This window comes from Heptranchias perlo, unplaced genomic scaffold (assembly GCF_035084215.1).
Source record: "Heptranchias perlo isolate sHepPer1 unplaced genomic scaffold, sHepPer1.hap1 HAP1_SCAFFOLD_62, whole genome shotgun sequence".
In the NCBI taxonomy this organism is placed as follows: Eukaryota; Metazoa; Chordata; class Chondrichthyes; order Hexanchiformes; family Hexanchidae; genus Heptranchias; species Heptranchias perlo.
The window spans coordinates 3,830,658-3,850,506 of NW_027139644.1; the positions used below are offsets into that span (position 1 = coordinate 3,830,658).

The following is a 19,849-nucleotide window of genomic DNA, read 5'->3' on the forward strand; positions in this document are numbered from 1 at the left end:
GATGCATCCTCGATTGCTGAGGGAAGTAAGGGTGGAAATTGCAGAGGTTCTGGCCATAATCTTCCAATCATCCTTAGATATGGGGGTAGTGCCCGAGGGCCGGAGAATTGCAAATGTTACACCCTTGTTCAAAAAAGGGTGTAAGGATAAACCCGGCAACTGCAGGCCAGTCGTTTAACCTCGGTGGTGGGGAAGCTTTTAGAAACGATAATATGGGACAAAATTAATTGTCACTTGGACAAGTGTGGATTAATAAAGGAAAGCCAGCACGAATTTGTTTAAAGCAAATCGTGTTTAACTAACTTGAATGAGTTTTTTGATGAGGTAACAGAAGGTTGATGAGGGGATTGCATTTGATGTGTATATGGACTTTTAAAAGTTGTTTGATGAATTACCGCATAATAGGCTTGTCAGCAGAATTGAAGCCCATGGAATTAAAGGGGCAGTGGGAGCATGGATACGAAATTGGCTCAGTCACAGTAAACAGAGAGTAGTCGTGAACGAGTGTGTTTCTGACTGGAGGAAGTGTTCCCCAGGAGCCGGTGCTGGGACCACTGCTTTTCTTGATATATATTAACGACTTGGAATTGGGTGTACAGGGCACAATTTAAAAATTTGCAGATGGCTCAAAAATTGGCAGTGTAGTGAACAGTGAGGAGAATAGTGATAGATTTCAAGAGGAGATAGGTAGGCTGGTAGAATGAGCGGACACATGACAGATGAAATTACCGCAGAGATGTGCGAAGTGACACATTTTGGCAGGAAGAGGAGAAGCAATATAAACTAAATGGTACAATTCTAAAGGGGATGCAGGAACACAGAGACCTCGGGCTATATGTGCACAATTATTTGAAGGCGGCAGGATAGTTTGAGAAATCGGTTAAAAAAACATGTGGCGTCTAGGGCTTTATAAATGCAGACATGGAGTACAAAAGCAAGGAAGTTATGTGGAACCTTTATAAAACACTGGTTCGACCACAACTGGGGTATTGTGTCCAATTCTGGGCACCACACTTTAGGAAGGAAGTGAAGAAGATAGAGAGGGTGCCGACAAGATTTACTAGAATGTTCCCAGGGATGAGGGACTTCAGTTCCGTGGAGAGTCTGAAGAAGCTGAGATTGTTCTCCTTCGAGCAGAGAAGGTTAAGAGGTGATTTGATAGAAGCGTTCAAAATCATTTCAGGTGATTAGCAAAATAACAAAAGGCGACATGAGGAAAAATCATTTTAATGCAGCGAATTGTTATGATCTGGAATGCGCTGCCTGAAAGGGTGGTGGAAGCAGATTCAATCATGGCCTTCAAAAAGGAATTGGATAAATGCTTCAAGTGAAAAACGTTGCAGGGCTACAGGGTAGAGCGGGAGATTGGGTCTAACGGATTGCTCTAACAAAGAGCCGGCACGGGATCGATAGGCCAAATAGCCTCCTCCTGTGCTGTAACAAATGTATGATTCTCTGATTTTGAAGTGTAGTCATTGTGGTAATGTTGGAAATGCTGCAGCCAATTTGTACACAGCAAGATCCCAAATACTGCAATGAGATGAATGACCAGAAAATCGGTTTTAGTGATGTTGGTTGAGGGATAAATATTGACCAGGACACCGGGTAGAACTCGCCTGCAACTTTTAGAATCGTGCCGTGGGATCTTTTTCATCTACCTGGGAAGAAAGATGGGGCTTCAGTTTAACGTCTCGTCTGCAAGGCGGCATCCACAACAGTGCAGCACTTCCTCAATACTATCCCTTCGACAGTACAGCGCTCCTTCACGACTGACCCTCCGACAGTGCAGCACTTCCTCAATACGACCCCTTCGACAGTACAGCGCTCCTTCACTACTGACCCTCCGACAGTGCAGCACTTCCTCAATACTACCCCTTCGAAAGTACAGTGCTCCTTCACTACTGACCCTCCGACAGTGCAGAACTTCCTCAATACTACCCCTTCGACAGTACAGCGCTCCTTCACTACTGACCTTGCGACAGTGCAGAACTACCTCGATACTGTCCATTCGACAGTACAGCGCTCCCTCCGTACTGATCCTCCGACCGTACAGTGCTCCCTCACTACTGACCCTCTGACAGTGTTGCATTCCTGCAGTACTGACCCTCTGACAGTGCAGCAGTGCGTCCATACAGCCCCTCCGACAATGCATCCCTCCCTCAGTATTGACCCTGCGACACTGCAATAATCCCTCAGTACTGACCCTCCGACAGTTCTGCACTACCTCAGTATCGCCCCCCTGACAGTGCAGCGCTGCCTCAGAATGGCACTGTTGTGTCTGCCCGGATTGTGTGTTCATGTCTCAGGAGTTGGATTTTAATTCACAACCTTCTAACTCAGAGGCGAGACTGCTACCACTGATCCACGTCTGACACCTGAAAGGGGGAGAGAGAGATGGAGCGACTTAGGTTGGGCTTTCTGGAACGTTGAGATGGCTTAAGGCACGGCTGTCAAAAATATGGCAAATGGACTGCGGATGCACAAGCGGCCAGAGGTGGAGGAGCAGAGTGTTTGGGAGGGGGTATCGGAATGGAGGAGGTGACAGAGACAGGGAGTGGTGAGGCTCTGATGGATTTGAATGGAAGAAATAATAAAAATAAGCGACAGGCTTTGGAGACTAGAATCCAACGCAGGTCAGTAAGGGCTTTGGTGATTGGTGAGCAACTCACCAATCAAAAAGCCAGCGGTGGGGATGGAATCTGTGGCAAGGATGTGAAGATTTTGGGGCCAAAGATCATGACTTCCCAATTTTTAACTGGAGGAAATTGTGTCTCATCTCAATCAGGTTGTGGGTCTGACAACACAAAGACATTGGAAGGGTCAAGGGAGGCGGTGGTTTTGTCAACGTCCATCTGAAAGCTGCTCCATGTCTGTGGACTGTGTCACCAAAGGGCAGCATGTAGATGATGAAGAGGAGGGAGCCAAGGATTGGGAAGAGAAGCTTCTCCTGAATATGATCAGATAGGTGAGTGGAACCAATTGAGGGTAGTCCCAGCAAAAGAGGCCAGTGTCCGGAGAATGAGGAGATAACTGGATGGGTTGTCTGTCGGTAAGGCGGGGTGGGCCATGGAGGGATCTAATCCCAGGAATGAGAATTTTAAATTTAAGGGATATGGAACTGGGAGTCGGTGAGGGTCAGGGATGCCGAGCAGGACAAGGTGCTGGTTGGACACGGATTACACAGTTTTGGATGAGCTCACGTTTATGGAAGGTGGAGGTTGGGTGGCCGGCCAGGAGTGCCGGAGGAATGAAGTCTGTTGGGGGTGGGGGGGGGGAACAGAGGCATTAATGAGGGTTTCAATGGCAATGGGCTGAGGAAGGAATAGAGGCGGGTGAGGAAATCACGGGGCCTTTGTGAAGGAGGTCAAATCGGGTCATGAGCTGATCTCGGTGTTGCACGGGGACAACTTTAATGGAGCTGTTAACCAATGCAGAATAAACGAGTAAACATCTGCAGTAAAATAGCGGAGAGGAATGTCAATTGGATACGTTCAGTGTCCGTCCCCGAATATCACCCACTGTCATTTCTGTAAGAGACTCACAATTCATATTCGAACTGGGAAACTGCAGGAACAGAGTGAAACGGGTCTGTTTGTGTCCCTGGATTCGGTGTACACTGCGGAGAAATCGGTCTAATTTATCACTGAATCTCCAGGAGTGAACATGGTCAATACAATTATATAAAAACTGTAAATGGAGCTGCTCAATATTGTTGGATCAGTCCTGTATGAGATCAGATTTAAACTTTATTCCTGAGAGAGATCTGATTAAGTTAACAACCTGGGCTTTGAGATGTTTGTGTTTTATTCACCACATTATTTACATCGGAGTCAAAGCTGCTGATACAATGTGTTTGTTAAACTGACTGTTACTAACAGCAATGGTCAGGGGTAAAACCGTGTCAGTGGAGACTTATCCCCTGTATAAATCAGGACTTGCTGGAATGGATCAGCTCAGAGTGCCTGCTGGAGCTGTGGTTTCCAGGGTAACAGAAGTCACTGCTTCTCACAGAAATGGGATATCCAGTAATCCATCAGATAGAAGACATTTATTTTCCTGTTCTTGCAGCCATTGGAGTTCCGGGTGAGCCGTTATCTCAGCTGTTAATGGTGTAAATCGGTGTTAACTCTGCTGCTGTACTTGGCAAATTGTATTTTGTCCCTACATATTTTACACAGTCACTTGTTCTGTTCTATTGGTTGAATGATGGAATGTGTTCAGTCTCTGCTCTTTCGGTATTGAGGCGCTGCATTATATCTGTCATGAATTTGCCTATCCAACCCTGGAATTGTTACTGGATTATTCTCTGTACTGAATGTATTGGGATAAGAGTAGGTGTCAGACCATCAGGAGCTGATAACAGTTTTTGTTGTGGAACTAACCTGTCCTGGAATATGTTTTCATCAGTGAGTTTTCAGTGATTGATAATGAGACAGCTCACGGTCTCAGTGTTACAAGGAGGCAGTGGAATGTCCTCCCTCCCCAATAACATGCTTCAGTTTAACTGGGATTTCAATGTATTTATTGGTGATCGCTGTTATGAAATATTATTTCATTATGTGTGTATCTGACGCCGCTTCAGATGGCTGGTTACTGAACTGAGTTTGCTGCTGACTCTTTCACATCTCCTTCTCTGCTTCACTGTGGATGAATTCACTGACTGTCACTGGACTTCACTGTAAAATGAAATGTTTTTATGTTTTGTGGTCTCAATTTGCACTGTCCCTGTTGGAATCAGCAGCCCTTCTCTGTACCTGTAGGTTATAAGTATGATGTTGGGGTTTTGGAAATTGAACAATCCCGCCATCTATCCCTATACCCTATAATTACTGGAGAATGAATCTCAATTATTGTGAGATCTGCCTGGCAAAGGGATTCGATTCTGTTTATTCCGTGATTTGTAGATGAAGTGAACAGTGTCGGTGAACAGGTGGAGAATCGGATGATCTGTAGAAATATTAAACTATTCCACAGAGGCTTCACTATTTAACAAACTAACATTGAGAATAGGATCGGTGAAACATGGGGCTGGTGAACAGAATGCAGGCACAGGATGATAGGATTTCATCGAAGATAAAAATGGACTTGAGAAAGACAGTAGACTGAGTGATAGAGAGGGCGACTGAGAGGGAAAGCGAGAGGCTGTGGTGTGAATAATTCATCAGAATGAGCTGCTGAAACTTCCAGTACAATTAAACAGAGAAAATGTGATTTGAAGGTGTTATTATGATGTGGTCAGATTGGGTGAGTTTTTATTGTGGAACTCGCTCCTCATGTTTATATCCCTGTCAGGTCCTCAGTCTGTTTTTTTGAATGTTCCTTGTTTTCCAACTTAACACTAAATATAATTAAAATTTGCTGAAAAAAATATGATCAGAAATGTCTTGATCGTAATGAATTGTTCGGATACAGTACGTTAAAGTTAGGTGAATTCAATAAACAACGAGGTTGATTTAATTAATACTTTTAAATTTAATTTCAAGTGAATTACAAAGTAAATTTATTGTACACATTTTATAACTACCCATGTTCCCTGACATCAATAACCACAGAAATGAACTGTAGAATGTAATAGTTGGATTGTTTTAGTGGGACCTTTAGATTAGATTTCCTCTCACACTCTGCTGCAGTCTCTCCCTGTGAATCCCAGCCTCTCCTCCCACTGCATTGAATCCTCTGTCTCCTCATCCGTTGCTTCAATTTGTCCACTTTCCCAAATCTTCTGCTCCTGACTCCCCTCCAGCTCCTCCATGTCCTTTTCCTTGTCTCCCTCCCAATCTCACTCACTGGCTCGGTCTCCAGCTGACTTTCCCGTTTCGTGCCAGCCCCTGTCGGCTCTCTTAACCCAGAAAAATAAACCAACTGCCCCTCCCCCTGTCCCCTCACATTCCCGACCCTTCCCCCTTTTTCTGGTCATTCTGGAGCCCAAATCCGGCTTTAATCCGCTGTGTTCCCGGTGTGTAAAACCCCTTCTCCCTTCCCCACCGGCACTGCGCCCTCACTCAGCCCTTCCAGTGGATCCGGTGTTCACTTTATTCGCTTTCTGTATCCATCTCCCAATTCATTATTCATCATTGTGTTTAAAAACATCTCTCTGCCCGAAAGTGCTGCCCTGGTCAATCAATCACTTTCCACCATTCGATGCAACAACGAAACTGGAAATTTCACCCCAGATCCTCTCAATCTGCTGCTTTGGCACCAGGTCTGATCAGTAATTTCTCTGATTCATTTTCTCTCTCTTACAGTTAACTTGGTGGCGATTGTGATCCTGTCCCGAGGAAAGTGCGGTCTCTCCAAATGTATCAGTGTCTACCTGGTGGGAATGGCAGTGGCCGATCTCCTGGTCGTTATCGCTGATCCAATATTGACGGTGATTAATGAGATATATCTCCCACTGTCATTCCTGGACATTACTCCCGTGTGTAGTTTTATTATCTTTTTGAGTAATGCAGCCACGGTTGTTTCTGTTTGGTTCACAGTCGCTTTCACCTTTGATCGATTTGTGGCCATTTGTTGTGAGAAGCTGAAAACTAGATATTGCACCGAGAGAACGGCGGCTGTGGTTCTGGGAACAGTGAGTGTGCTGGGCTGTTTCGAGAGTCTCCCCTGGTATTTTACATATGAACCTTACGATATAATTGATAATGTTCCCTGGTTTTGTGAGACTAAACCGAGTTTCCGTACTTCCCCCGCATGGGCCGCATTTGACATGTTTCACCTCATTTTAACCCCTTGTGTCCCGTTCTGTCTGATTTTGCTGTTTAATGTTCTGACGGTCAGGCGTATTTTAATGTCCAGTCGAGTCCGCAGGGGACTCCGGGGCCTCAGCAATGGAGAGAATCAGAGTGATCCAGAGATGGAGAACCGAAAGAAATCCATCATTTTACTCTTCAGTATATCGGGCAGTTTTATACTGTTGTGGCTGACATGGGTTGTCTTTTACATTTATGTGCGATTTGCAGACATTCAGGATTATTACTCCGCCTCTGACCCTGTTTATCTCACAGAACGCACAGCAAAGATGCTGCAGCTTCTCAGTTCCTGCACAAACACGTGTATTTATGTCCTGACCCAGACTAAATTCAGAGAGGAGCTGAAGAACGCGGTGAAATACCCACTCAATCTAATTGTTAAATTAGTGAAATCATAGAAAGAGCTGAAGGGTTTCAAGCACTAGAAATAAATCCCATTTCATACTCCATCCCTACACTTCCCGGGGGATGGAAAGTACATTTTATATTAGCAGCACAGAATCCTGAAATGATCTTAAATCTGATTCTGATATATTTTATTGATAATATTTCCCATTGTGGCAGGATTTACTGCGCAGACGACATGTGAATTTTTGATCGAAATGGCGGCACTAAAGAGCTCCGCTGGACATCAACCAATTGGCCACCGGGCAAATTTTGAAAAGCTGGTAATAAAAGTAGTTGCTTTGAGCTTGATCAGAATGGAGGCAGTCCTCATAAATGGAAAAGGGGAGAGCGAGGGAGGGTGAGGGAGAGAGGAAGAGAGATGATGATAGAGAGTCAGAGAAAGAGGGTGAAGGAGACAGAGATAGGGGGAGAGGAAGAGAGGGAGAGGGAGAGCGAGACAGGGGAGGGAGAGAGAGAGAGAGAGCGAGCGGGATAAAGAAACAGAGAGAAGGGGAAAAAGAGAGAGAGATTTAGACAGATGGGGAGAGTACACATGGAAAAAAGAAATATATAAAGATTAAAAAAGCGCAGAAAATTTCAGACAGATTCACGTGAAAGCGAGGGTGTGTATGTGTGCGTGTTTGTGTGTGTGTGAGAGAGAGAGACAGAGAGAGAGAAACAAAGAGGGAGAAAGACAGAGCTACTCGGAGAAGGAGAGAAATAACGACAGTTTGTAAGAAAGGAGAGAAAAACAAAGAGAGAAAGAAAGAGTGAAAGAAATCATCTATATATATATAGTGAGCGAGCAGACATGGACGGAACGACAGAGAGACACTGACAAAAAGTTACAAACGATGGAAGTAAAAGTGGAAAGAACAAGATAGAAAAACACACAGAAAATAAATAGAGACAAACGACATAAACAGAGAACAGATACAATGAAAGACGGACAAACACATAAAGAGATAGGAGGATAGAGAGAGGAGTGAGAATAGAACACAGAAAGCATTAAATAACCAAACAAACGGTGTCATCAGCCTGGAGTGTGTGAGAGTGCTGACCAGCAGAACAGCAGCAGATGAAGCAGGCCAGACAGTTCATGTTTGTTCTGTGGTAACACTCTTGTGGATTTAATTTTGACATTTATAAGGGTGATGCCTGGAGGCTGCACAATAAAGTCACTCAGCCTTGTGTACATGACCCTGACCATTACTTACTGCAGGAGTTTCCCAGCAGCTCTGTGTAGTTAACATTCAACCGATAAACGAAAGCCTGAGGAAAAGGACTGTTAAAAGGTGGAAGGGTTGTTAAAATGATTGATAATGACACATTGTAAAAGATCACACAGCAGAGGATAGATCACCATAGCAAAAAGAACGATTCCAGGAGGGCTAGAGGTGGTTTGAAAATCTGCCGAATTAACTTGGTTACGTTGTGGACACTGAGAGAAAACAAGTGAAGTGTCAATCAATCGTGGGTTGTATTTGTAGGAACCTTTTTTTGATAAGCCATCGTCCCAGAGATGTGATTCTCTGTTGAAAAGGTCATTAAAAGCTGGGCAGAAGTTGAGTGGGGAGAGACACAGATCCACCACTCGGGCTCCAACCTCACCTTTCGCTTCCTGTCAGCACCACCTCACCTCGAATTTTCCTGACTGCTCGCTACCTCCCAGCTTGATGCCTCGATGCTGGTTTACCGATTGCCTGTGAATCAAATGACCTGGATACAAGAGAAAGCCACGCTACACGACAACATTGTCCATCAAAATACCTGGAGACTTGCCCCAAGTTTGAGCCAACCACGAGGATATAAATTTCGTTACGGACTTAGCCTAAGATCGACATTGGATTTCCAAACGGTTACGTATTTTGGGAATTCAGAAGGTGTTGTTTTATTGTTGTTAAAGCAATTTTAATCGGGCATAAACCCAAGATGTTGTTTAAATTCGAATCTCAATTTTTCTAGTTTATTAATATTAATAAATTATTGTTTTCTTCACAAAGCCATGGTTTGTGCCTGAAGTTTCTTTAGGATAAAGAGCCCGTTATTTTAATATAAAACTAAACCTTGTGGAGATAAACAGTCATTGCCCCAAATTAAAGTGTAAAATCACTTTGTACCTTTGTGCTCCTCCATCTGTACCATGTGTAACTTTCCCAGTGAGCTGCTGGATTCTGTAATAAATCACAATGTACTCTTACCCCTTCTGCTGTGTTACTAAACTGCTCTGTTACTGTTACAAATACTGTTCTTGTTTCAGATTAAAGAAAAAATATGAATAATGGAGAAATTATCCAAATCCCAGATCAGAACTACACTCAGATTGAGTCCAATTTTTTACTGATTTATTTGGTAGAAACTAGAATTGCAAACTCTATTCAAAATGGCTCATTTGACCTTTCCTCCGAATGTCTGGTCTCTCCTTCTCTTTAAGAATTAAGGCCAAATAACCAAATGTTAATCCATTTTTTGCAGAAGTTCACATTTTGGTCTTTATTTCCCTCACTGCACCGATGTCTTTGTGTTAAACACCAGCTAGTGCCAGTCTCACTCAGTTTGTATTGTTCACTATAGTGCAGCTGTGATTCAACAGGAACACCAAATGAACCCTCTCCGTGTCTCTCACCATAACAAGCTCCACCTTGCCCCTCAGTAAGATGGCTGCCTTATTGGCGGCCATTAGATTTCAGGATCATGGCGGCCATTTTGTTTAAGCTTCATGGCGGCTAATTTGTTCAAAATATCCATCTTGCCCCCCAGTAAGTTGTCCGCCTTGCCCCTCACTTAAATATCTGCCTTGCCCCTCAGTAAGGTGTCCAGCTTGCCCCTCAGTAAGATGACTGCCTTACTGGTGTCCATTTTGTTTCAGGTTCATGGCATTGAAGTTGTTGTTCATAAATTCATAGTTCCATGGAAAGTATGGGAGAAGAGGAGGCCATTCAGCCCACTGTGCATTTGCCTGCTCTTTGAAAGGGATGTCGAATTAATCCCATTTCCCCCTCTGCTCTTTCCCCACAGCCTTTATGGAGGCTTTGTAATAGCAGTTGTATTATGGAAATACATATATATGTATATATGCAAATTGATGCTGAAGTAGTTGCTGTAATATATAAATACAAGTTGTTGTTGTCGATAAAGATTGTCTCTCAATCTTTTACTCTTTAGATTCTTCTTTGTTTCTGTGTAAATGAATGTTTCTGAGAGATTGTCCCTGCAACTGAGTGAGGGATCATGCTATGTATTAAGTTTTTGAAAAAAAAAATTACCTTAGCTGTTTTAAACGTCATGAATTTGTTTGAACTCTTTGGCTAATTGGAAAAAGCCACAAACTGTAAGTTGACCACAAACTACAGGCTTTTTGTCCACTGCTCATTAAAACAAGAGAAAAGAGCAAAGGTAAAGTTCGTTCACCTTAGCAAACTGCAACATAAAGGGTGAAGTAGCAAAAAATGGCCAGGGTTTGCGTCCCCTGCTCCCGGAACAGAAGAGAAAATGAGCACAGGGGCAATTTGGACCACGCAGCAAACACTAACTGGAACAGGCAGACTGACCAGCACATTTTAGGGGCGGGGTGGGGAGGGGGGAGTTGGTGGGTGAGGGATTGAGTGGCAAAACAGGAGAGAAAACCCTGCTACTTGTATTAGAGAGAGAGAAGCAACTTGTGCTCTTCAGTCTGCCCTGAGTGCCTTTCTGTCTCTCTCTCTCGCCCAACTTTTCTCACTTTTCTTTCGATTCTCTGCTTTCTAACTAAGGATTTTGTTTGTCAGTGGTGTTTGCTGAGAGATTGCCTGCCTGTGTAATGGAATGAGTGAGTGAGTGAGTGTGAATGTGTGTGAGTGAGTGAGTGAGTGAGTGTGAGGGAGCTCTGGGCTCTTGCTGTGCCTTTTTAATCGCTTACTTTGTTTTTAATCAATTCATTTTCACTCTCTCTCTCTCCCTCCAGAGGATATTTTTTGTAGAAATGCTGTAACATGAAGATATGGAAAGTGAATTTTTGGGAGGAGGAGAATTCTTTGGGAAGAAGTTTGCTCTCCACAGGGGACTGGTCGAGGCCTTCACCACAGGCTGCACGCAATGGGGCTCACGTGAGTTGTGTCTGGGTCACTGTTGGATAACTAGGAGCACTGTGGGATCACGGGTTGCTGTGGCATCAATAAGGTACTGCAGGTTCACTGGGACATTGTGGGACCACTGGGACACTGTGTGATCAGTGGGACACTGGGACCATTAGGTTACTCTGGGATCACTTGGTCACTGCAGGTTCACTGGGACACTGTGGGATCACTGGAACAACGTGGGATCACTGGAACAACGTGGGGTCACTGGAACACTGTGGGATCAGTGGAACTCTGGGATCACTGGAACCACTGTGGGATCACTGGTTTCCTGTGTGATCACTGGGTTACTCTGCGATCACTGTGGAATCACTGGGTGAACTGTAGATCATTGGGACACTGTGCATGAGTGGGGCCCTGTCACTGGGTGCACTGTAAGATCACTGGGTCACTCTGCGATCACTGTGGGATCACTGGGTGCACTGTGAATCACTGGGACACTGTGGATCAATGGGGCACTGTCACTGGGTGCACTGTGAATCACTGGGACACTGTGCATGACTGGGGCCCTGTCCCTGGGTGCACTGTAAGATCACTGGGTCACTCTGCGATCACTGTGGGATCACTGGGTGCACTGTGAATCACTGGGACACTGTGGATCAATGGGGCACTGTCACTGGGTGCACTGTGAATCACTGGGACACTGTGCATGACTGGGGCCCTGTCCCTGGGTGCACTGCAATATCACTGGGTCACTCTGCGATCACTGTGGAATCACTGGGTGCACTGTAAGATCACTGGGTCACTCTGCGATCACTGTGGAATCACTGGGTGCACTGTAAGATCACTGGGACACTGTTGATTAATGGGGCACTAACACTGGGTGCACTCGATGATCACTTGGTCACAGCGGGAACACTGTGGGATATTTATTTACCCAGTTGGGCCGAAAGGCACCTTTTTCCCTGCAGTTTATTCGATGTAATTCTATGCATATAAAAATAGATATAATGCCGTTGTTGTTGTCGTAAAACAGGGAATCCCGGAGAGACTTCTTTACCCAGATGGGCCGAATGACCTCATTCTGTGCCGTGCTGCATTCTATGCAGTATATGTATATACATAAATATATTATATATACAAGAAGATGTTGTAAAATCGAAATAGCTGTTGGGCCGAATGGCTTCTGTGATATATGCGCTGTACTGTACATTCAAAGTAAAAGATATAAATATATTATATTATAAAACATATTCAAGATTTTGTTGTTGTTGTCAATTGAGGAATTCAGGGGAAAATCTTTACCCAGATGGGCCGAGTGGCCTGTTTCTGTGACGTGGTGCATTTTATGTAATATATATGTAAAGATATATTACATTGTATTATACATACAAGAAGTAGTTGTTGTAAAATAGAAATAGCAGTCGGGCCGAATGGCCTCTCTACTGTGCTGTGCATTCGATGTTAAATATATATAAATATATTATTAGATTATATATTTTATCATATCTTCTACTCCAGAAGTTGTTGTTGACAAATAAGAAATTCAGAGGAATTTCTTTACCCAGATGGGCTGAATGGCCTGTTTCTGTGCCGTGCTATAATCTATGTAAAATATATATAAAGATATGCACGGGGTTAAATTCGATAACGCCCGAATCTGGGGGCGGGAACGATTAACCCCCACGTGATTAACCTGCACCCGTTCGTTGAGATGCAGACAGCCCGTGAGATTGGTGCTGCCTGGTGATTTACCTGATTCCTGTTCAGCGGCTTCTCACCAGCAGGGGGTCCCCGATATAGCGTGAGTGGTCAGCACCTCTCAAAGGCAGGCTGCACATCTTAAAGCCAGCCTGCACCTCTTAAAGTCAGGCTGCAATTCACAAAGTCAAATACTTGATTCAGATACAAACCTCCGGGGTCATTTCTTCTCGTACACTTTTGATTGGCAGCTTCTTTTGAATTAAACAGACCATTGCTTAAAATGACTGGCTCCCAGTCACTGTTTTGAAGGCATTTATCAGCCTGTCTTTTTCAAACTGGTGAGTCTGTTTGGAATCTCTGAGAATGTTAATCAAGTCGACAGTTTCCATAGTTTGTGAGAAAAAGACAACAAAGGACCAGGATGTTCGAAAGTTCGGTCACAGTTTCGTATAGTATTTGTGAATTATTTATTATTTTTTTTTCCAATCAGGATCTGGTTGAGCTTTACAGTAAAACTGTTGCCTTACTGCGACTATTTCTTTATTCTCTTATTGTTTCATCAATTTGTTTGGCAGTTAAAGTCTAAAACAAGATCTAGTGTAATGTGAATCTGTCACCATCTGAAGAGCAGGCACTATGAGGCACTGGATAGAACGAGTGGGCTGAGATAATCTGAAGGGGTTTCACTGTTCATTACCTGGAGCCCTTCAAATGTTACATTGATATCAGGACAAGTGGAAACACTGAGACATTGGGAGTGCAGCCTCACCTAACAGAGGAGCTGCTTTTTCAAGCTTTGAAGGACAGCTAATTTTAAATCAGCAAAATTTCACTTCATTCAATTTGGCAAAAAAAGAACTATCTCTGAACTGTCACCACTATATGAAAAACACAGACATTTTACTGATCGGGGAATAATGATCTTGTTCAAAAAGTACAAAATGAAAATCAGTTGTAATCTTTTTAAAATAACGATCTGATGTAAAGCATTCTCCAACCAAACAAAGGCACCAAACATTCCCAGGACATTGAGAGATTATGTGAGTGGGCAAAACTGTGGCAAATGAAGTTCAATGTCGGGAAATGTGAGGTCATCCACTTCGGATCTAAGAAAGATAGATCAGAGAATTTTCTAAATGGTGAGGAGCTCGGAACTGTGGAGGAGCAAAGAGATTTAGGGGTCCAAGTACAGAAATCATTAAAAGATCGTGGACAGTTACAAAAATAATTAAAAAGGCTAATAGAATGTCGGCCTTTACTTCAAGAGGGCTGGAATATAAAGGGGTGGAAGTTATGTTCCGGCTGTACAGAGCTCTGGTTAGAGCCCATCTGGAGGACTGCATTCAGTTCTGGGCACTGACCCTCAGGAAGGATACATTGGCCTTGGAAGGGCTGCAGCACAGATTTACCAGAATGATATCGGGGCTAATAGGTTTAAATTATGAGGACAGGTTGGATAGGCGAGGCTTGAATATAGATGATTAAGACGTGACTGCATTGAGGTGTTTCAGATGATGAAAGGATTTGATAGGGCAGATCGAGAGAAACTACTTCCTCTGTTGGGGGAGTCTAGAACAAAGGGGCATAACCTTAAAATTAGAGCTAGGCCGTCCAGGGGTGACGTCAGGAAGCACTTCTTCACAAAAGGGCCGTGGAAATCTGGAACTCTCTCCCACAAAAGTCTGTTGAGGCTGGGGCTCAATACGAAATTTCAAAACGGAGTTTGATAGACTTTTGTTCGGCAAGGGTATGAAGGATTCTGGAACCAAGGCGGGTAGATGGAGTTAAGATACAGATCAGCCATGATCTAATTGAATGGCGGAACAGTTGAGGAGCTGAATTGTCTCCTCCTGTTCCTATGTAACAGGCTCGTGTGGCTGAATGGACTTCTCTTTTTCCCATGTAACATGCTCGAGGGGCTGAATGGACTCATCTTGTTCCTTTGTAACATGTGCGAGGGGCTGAATGGCGTCCCGATCCTGTATAACAGTCTCGAAGGGCTGAATGGCCCCCTCCTGTTCCAGTGCAACAAGCTCGAGGGGCTTAATTACCGAATCCTATTACAGTGTTATAGGCTCGCGCTGCTGAATGGCCTTCAGTTCCCGTATAACACGTTCGAGGGGCTGAAGGGCCTGCTGCTATTCCTATGTAACAGGCTTGAGGGGCTGATTGGCCTCCAGGTCTGGTGTAACGGGCTCGGGGCTGAATGGCCTCCTCCTGTTGCTATCTGACAGGCTTGAAGGGTTGATTGAAGTCGAGTTCCTGTATAAAAGGCTCGAAGGGCTGAATGGCCTCCTCCTGTTCCTATGTAACAGGCTTGAGGGTCTGACTGGCCTCCAGTTCCGGTGTAATGGGCACGAGGGGCTGAATGGCCTTCAGTTCCCATATAACACGCTCGAGGGGCGGAGTGGCCTCCTCCTGTTCCTATGTAACAAGCTTGAGGGGCTGATTTGTCACCGGATCTGGTGTAAGGGGCTCGAGGGGCTGAATGGCCTCCTCCTGTTGCTATCTGACAGGCTTGAAGGGTTGATTGGCGTCTAGTTCCTGTATATCAGGCTCGAACGGCTGAATGGCCTTCAGTACCCAAATAACAGGCTCGAGGGGCTGAATGGCCTCCTCAATTTGCTATTTGACAGGCTTGAGGGGCTGATTGGCCTCAAGTTGCTGTATAACAGGCTCGAAGTGCTGAATGACCTCCTCCTGATTCTATATAACAGGCTTGAGGGGATGATCGGCCTCCAGTAACGATGAACGGGCTTGAGGGGCTGAATGGCCTCCTCCTTTTCCTGTGTAACATCCTTCAGAGGCTGAATGACCTTCAGTTCCCATATAAGAGGCTTGAAGAGCTTAATGGCCTCCTTCTGTTCCTGTCGAACAGCCGTGAAGGACTTGCCGCCATTTTGTCCAAGATGGCCACCGTACTTACAGCCATTTTGTCCAAGATGTCCGGCGAACTTGCCACCATTTTGTCTAAAAATTAGAGCCGGACCTTCCAGGAGCAAGATTAGAAAACATTTCTGCACACAAAGGGTGGTAGAAGTTTTGAATTCCCTTCTGCAAACGTCAATTAATGCTAGCTCAATTGCTAAATTTAGAGCTGAGACAGATAGCTTTTGGCAACCAAAGGTGTTAAGGGATATGGGCCAAAGGCGGGTGCATGGAGTTAGATCACAGATCAGCCATGATCTTATCAAATGGCGGAGCAGGCAAGAGGGGCTGAATGGCCTACTCCTGTTCCTATGTTCCTATGATATTATTTATATGGAATTCCGACAGGCATTTAATCAGGTTCCACACAAGAGACTGTTGGCAAAAATGAAAGCGCATGGAACTTGAGGCAATGTATTGACATGGGTAGAGAATTGGTTCGGAGATGGGAGACAGAGAGTAGGGATAATGGGTACATACTCCAATTGGCAGGATGGGACTAGTGGTGTCCCCCAGGGATCTGTAACTGGGGTCTCAGCTTCTCACCATATTTATCAATGACTTAGATGAAGGAACAGGGAGTCGTATATCCAAGTTTGCTGATGACACTAAGTTAGGTGGTGCAGTAAGTAATGTGGATGCGACTGTAAAGTTGCAAAGGGACATTGATAGATTAAGTGAGTGGGCAAAGCTATGGCAGATGGAGTTCAATGTGGGGTAATCCACTTTGGAACGATGGTCAAGGTATTTTCCAAATGGTAAGAAGCTCGGAACTGTGGAGAAGCAGAGAGAATTAACGGTTCATTTCCATAAATCAGTAAAAGCTAACGGACAGGTCCAAAAATAATTTAAAAGGCGAACGGAATGTTAGCCTTTATCTGAGGGGGCTGGAATATAAAGAAGTGGAAGTTATGTTCCAGTTATATAAAGCTCTGGTTAGACTGCGTCTGGAGTAACTGCGTTCAGTTTTGGACACTGCACCTCAGGAAGGATAGATTGGCCTTGGAGGGGGTGCAGAGCAGATTCACCAGAATGTTACCGGGGCTAAAAACGTTAAATTATGAGGACAGGCTGCATAGACTGAGCTCGTATTCCATCAATTATGGAAGATTGAAGGGCGGTCTGAGCGAGGTGTTTAACATGTTCAAATGATTCGATAGAATAGAGAGAGAGAATCAATTTCCTCTGGAGAATCAAGAACGAGGGGGACATAACCTTAAAAAATTCGAACCATGCCATTCAGGTTCGAAAACAGGAAGCACTTTTTTACACAAAGGGCAGTAGAAGTCTGGAACGCTGTCCCCCAAAAGGCTGTGGATGCTGGGAGTCAATTGAAGCTTTCAAGACTGAGATCGATAGAGTTTTGTTGGGTCAGGGTATCGAGGGACAGGGAGCAAAGGCAGGTTAATGGATTTCAGTTACAGATCATCTCTGATCGAATTGAAGGGCGGAACAGGTTCAAGGGGCTGAATGGCCTCCTCCTGTTCCCAATGGAAATGTTGAGAATATGCTTTGTTGAGGCTGTGACGTCTGGGTCAACCCCTGTCCAAACAAGGCAGGCCACATTTGGGAGTTTAATAACTTTGAAATGAACATTTTTCTTTTGTGACTTGTGCAACTTCGATCAATTGAATAGTTATGAAAGAGAATCAATGCAGTCATTCGAACTTCTGGCTGATAATCCAAACAAAGGTTTCTGCAGTGTAGCAGTTATCACGTTTGCTTTATACGTGGAAAGTCCCTGGTTCAATCCTGAGCAGAAACATTATGTTGGGGCAAATTTATTTTTTCTCTGTGAAATAGCCAGTCTGTTAAATTTCACACAAATTCGTGGTCTCACGAGCATTGAACATTTTAAACCGAGCCCTTAAAAATACAGTGTGTAAAATGAGAAGGGATAAAAAGTTCATCGCACAAAAGAAATTATTAAAGTTTTCCAACTTCCCTCAGTCGCCTTTCATTCTGCAAAATAACGTTATCGGTTAATTAATAGTGATGAAAACAATGATTGTTTTTTTTTCTTCCCACAGACTTTGAGTGAGTTCATGCGATGAATACAACAAGTGTTCAAAAGTTGCTTCCCTGACCGGGAATCGAACCCGGGCGGCAGCGGTGAAAGCGCTGAATCCTAACCACTAGACCACCAGGGAGCGCTGTTGGTTGGTTTATCAGATGTAATATGGATTTCCCTTTCTCTGTGATTCAGCTTTTAATTCTTTTTAGCTCCTGATTGCGGATATTCCCGTGATTAAATAGGAATAAAGTACAATAGGCTCAGGAAAACCCGGGGAGGTGGCATCCCGCTCACCGAGCCTTTCCAGCAGCACTTATCTTACCAAGCACTGGAGTGAATGAAACTTTCTCCGGGGGGGTCTCAATGTGGAAAGGGTGGCGAGTGAAAAAGCCATTTGTAAGTCAGGATGGCCGAGCGGTCTAAGGCGCTGCGTTCAGGTCGCAGTCTCCTTTGGAGGCGTGGGTTCGAATCCCACTTCTGACATCAGTTATTTTGACTCCTATTTTATTTGTTGCTGGAGCTGCGGTTGATTTTTCGGCCCAGTTGATTTGCTCTTCCCGCAAAAAGCAACAAGGTCTCGATCCACGGCACGTATTGCCGCCCACCGGCTCATCCCGAAACCGAGCTTTAAACGAAAATATGCTTTAAACACAAGGCAAACAACTATGGAGAGAACAGACACTCGGGGAAATGTACCACAGGAACAGGAGTCGGCCATTCAGCCCCTCGAGTCCGCTCCGCCATTTGATAAGATCGTAGTTGACCTGTGATCTCACTCCATATACCTGCCTTTGGCTCATATCCCTTAATACCTTCCGTTGGCAAAAAGCTATCGATCTCAGATTTAAAAATTGCAATTAAGCAAACATCAATTGCCGTTAGGGGAAAAATGTTCCAAACTTCTTCCACCCTTTGTGTGTCGAAGTGTTATCTAATCTCACTCCTGAAAGGTCTGGCTCTAATTTTTAGACTGTGCCCCCAAGTCCTAGAATCCCCAACCAGCGGAAATAGTTTCTCTCTATCCAGAAAATGTCAATGACACAGTCAACGAAAGGTGCAGTTCACGAAGGCGGCTCACCAGCACCTTCTCAAGAGCAATTAGGTTATCGGCAATAAATGCTGACCTTGTCATTGACACCCACATCCCATGATTGAAGACAAAAAAAAGTCGCCTGCATGGCCGACTAATTTCCTGCTGCTAAACGACGGGAAGAATGAAACCATCGGCTTCAGTCCTTTGAACGAACTGTATACACTTGCCGTCGAGCTCAATCCCCACTTGGTCCTTTGCCCCGAATATCCACTGCATCAGAAAATCCTCCATAACATCGAATCACAGCATGGAAACATCACAGAAGGAGGCCATTCGGCCCATCGTGCCTGTGCCAACTCTTTGAAAGAGCTATCCAATTGGACCTACTTCCCTTCCCTTTCCCCATAGCCCTGCAAAATTTTCCCCTTCAAGTATTTATCCAGTTCCCCTTTGAATGTTATTTTTGAATCTGTTTCCACCACCGTTTCAGGCAGCGCATTCCAGATCATGTCAACTCGCTGCGTAAAAAAAAAATCTCCTCATCTCACCTCTGTTGCCAATTACCTTAAATCTGTGTCCTCTGGTTACCATCCTTTCTGGCACTGGAAATAGTTTCTCCTGATTTATTCTATCAAAACCGTTCATGATTTTAAACACCTCTGTTAAATCTCCCCTCAACCGTCTCTGCTCAAAGGAGAACAACCCCAGCTTGTCCAGTCTCTCCACCTCACTGAAGTCCCTCATCCCTGGCACCATTCTAGTAAATCACCTCTGCACCCTCTCCAAGGCCTTGACATCCTTCCTAAAGTGTGGTGGGCAGAATTGTGTGGTGGCCAGCTGGGGCCTAACCAGTGATTTATAAAGGTTTAGCATAAGTTCATTGCTTTTGTACTCGATGCCTCTATTAATAAAGTCAAAGATTCCGAACACTTTTTTTTTTGCAATCTATTCAACTTGTCCTGCCACCTTCAAAGAT

The 19,849-nt window shown here is 44.4% G+C and overlaps 2 non-coding genes across 2 annotated transcripts; one reads left to right on the forward strand and one right to left on the reverse strand.

Moving 5' to 3' along the window:
• Window positions 1–17,904: 17,904 nt before the first annotated feature.
• trnae-uuc (transfer RNA glutamic acid (anticodon UUC)) lies at window positions 17,905–17,976 on the reverse strand. Its single transcript has one exon. It is a non-coding gene; the product is annotated as a tRNA-Glu (tRNA).
• A 264-nt stretch (window positions 17,977–18,240) lies between these two features.
• Window positions 18,241–18,323, forward strand: trnal-cag (transfer RNA leucine (anticodon CAG)). The gene has a single exon. It is a non-coding gene; the product is annotated as a tRNA-Leu (tRNA).
• Window positions 18,324–19,849: the final 1,526 nt, after the last annotated feature.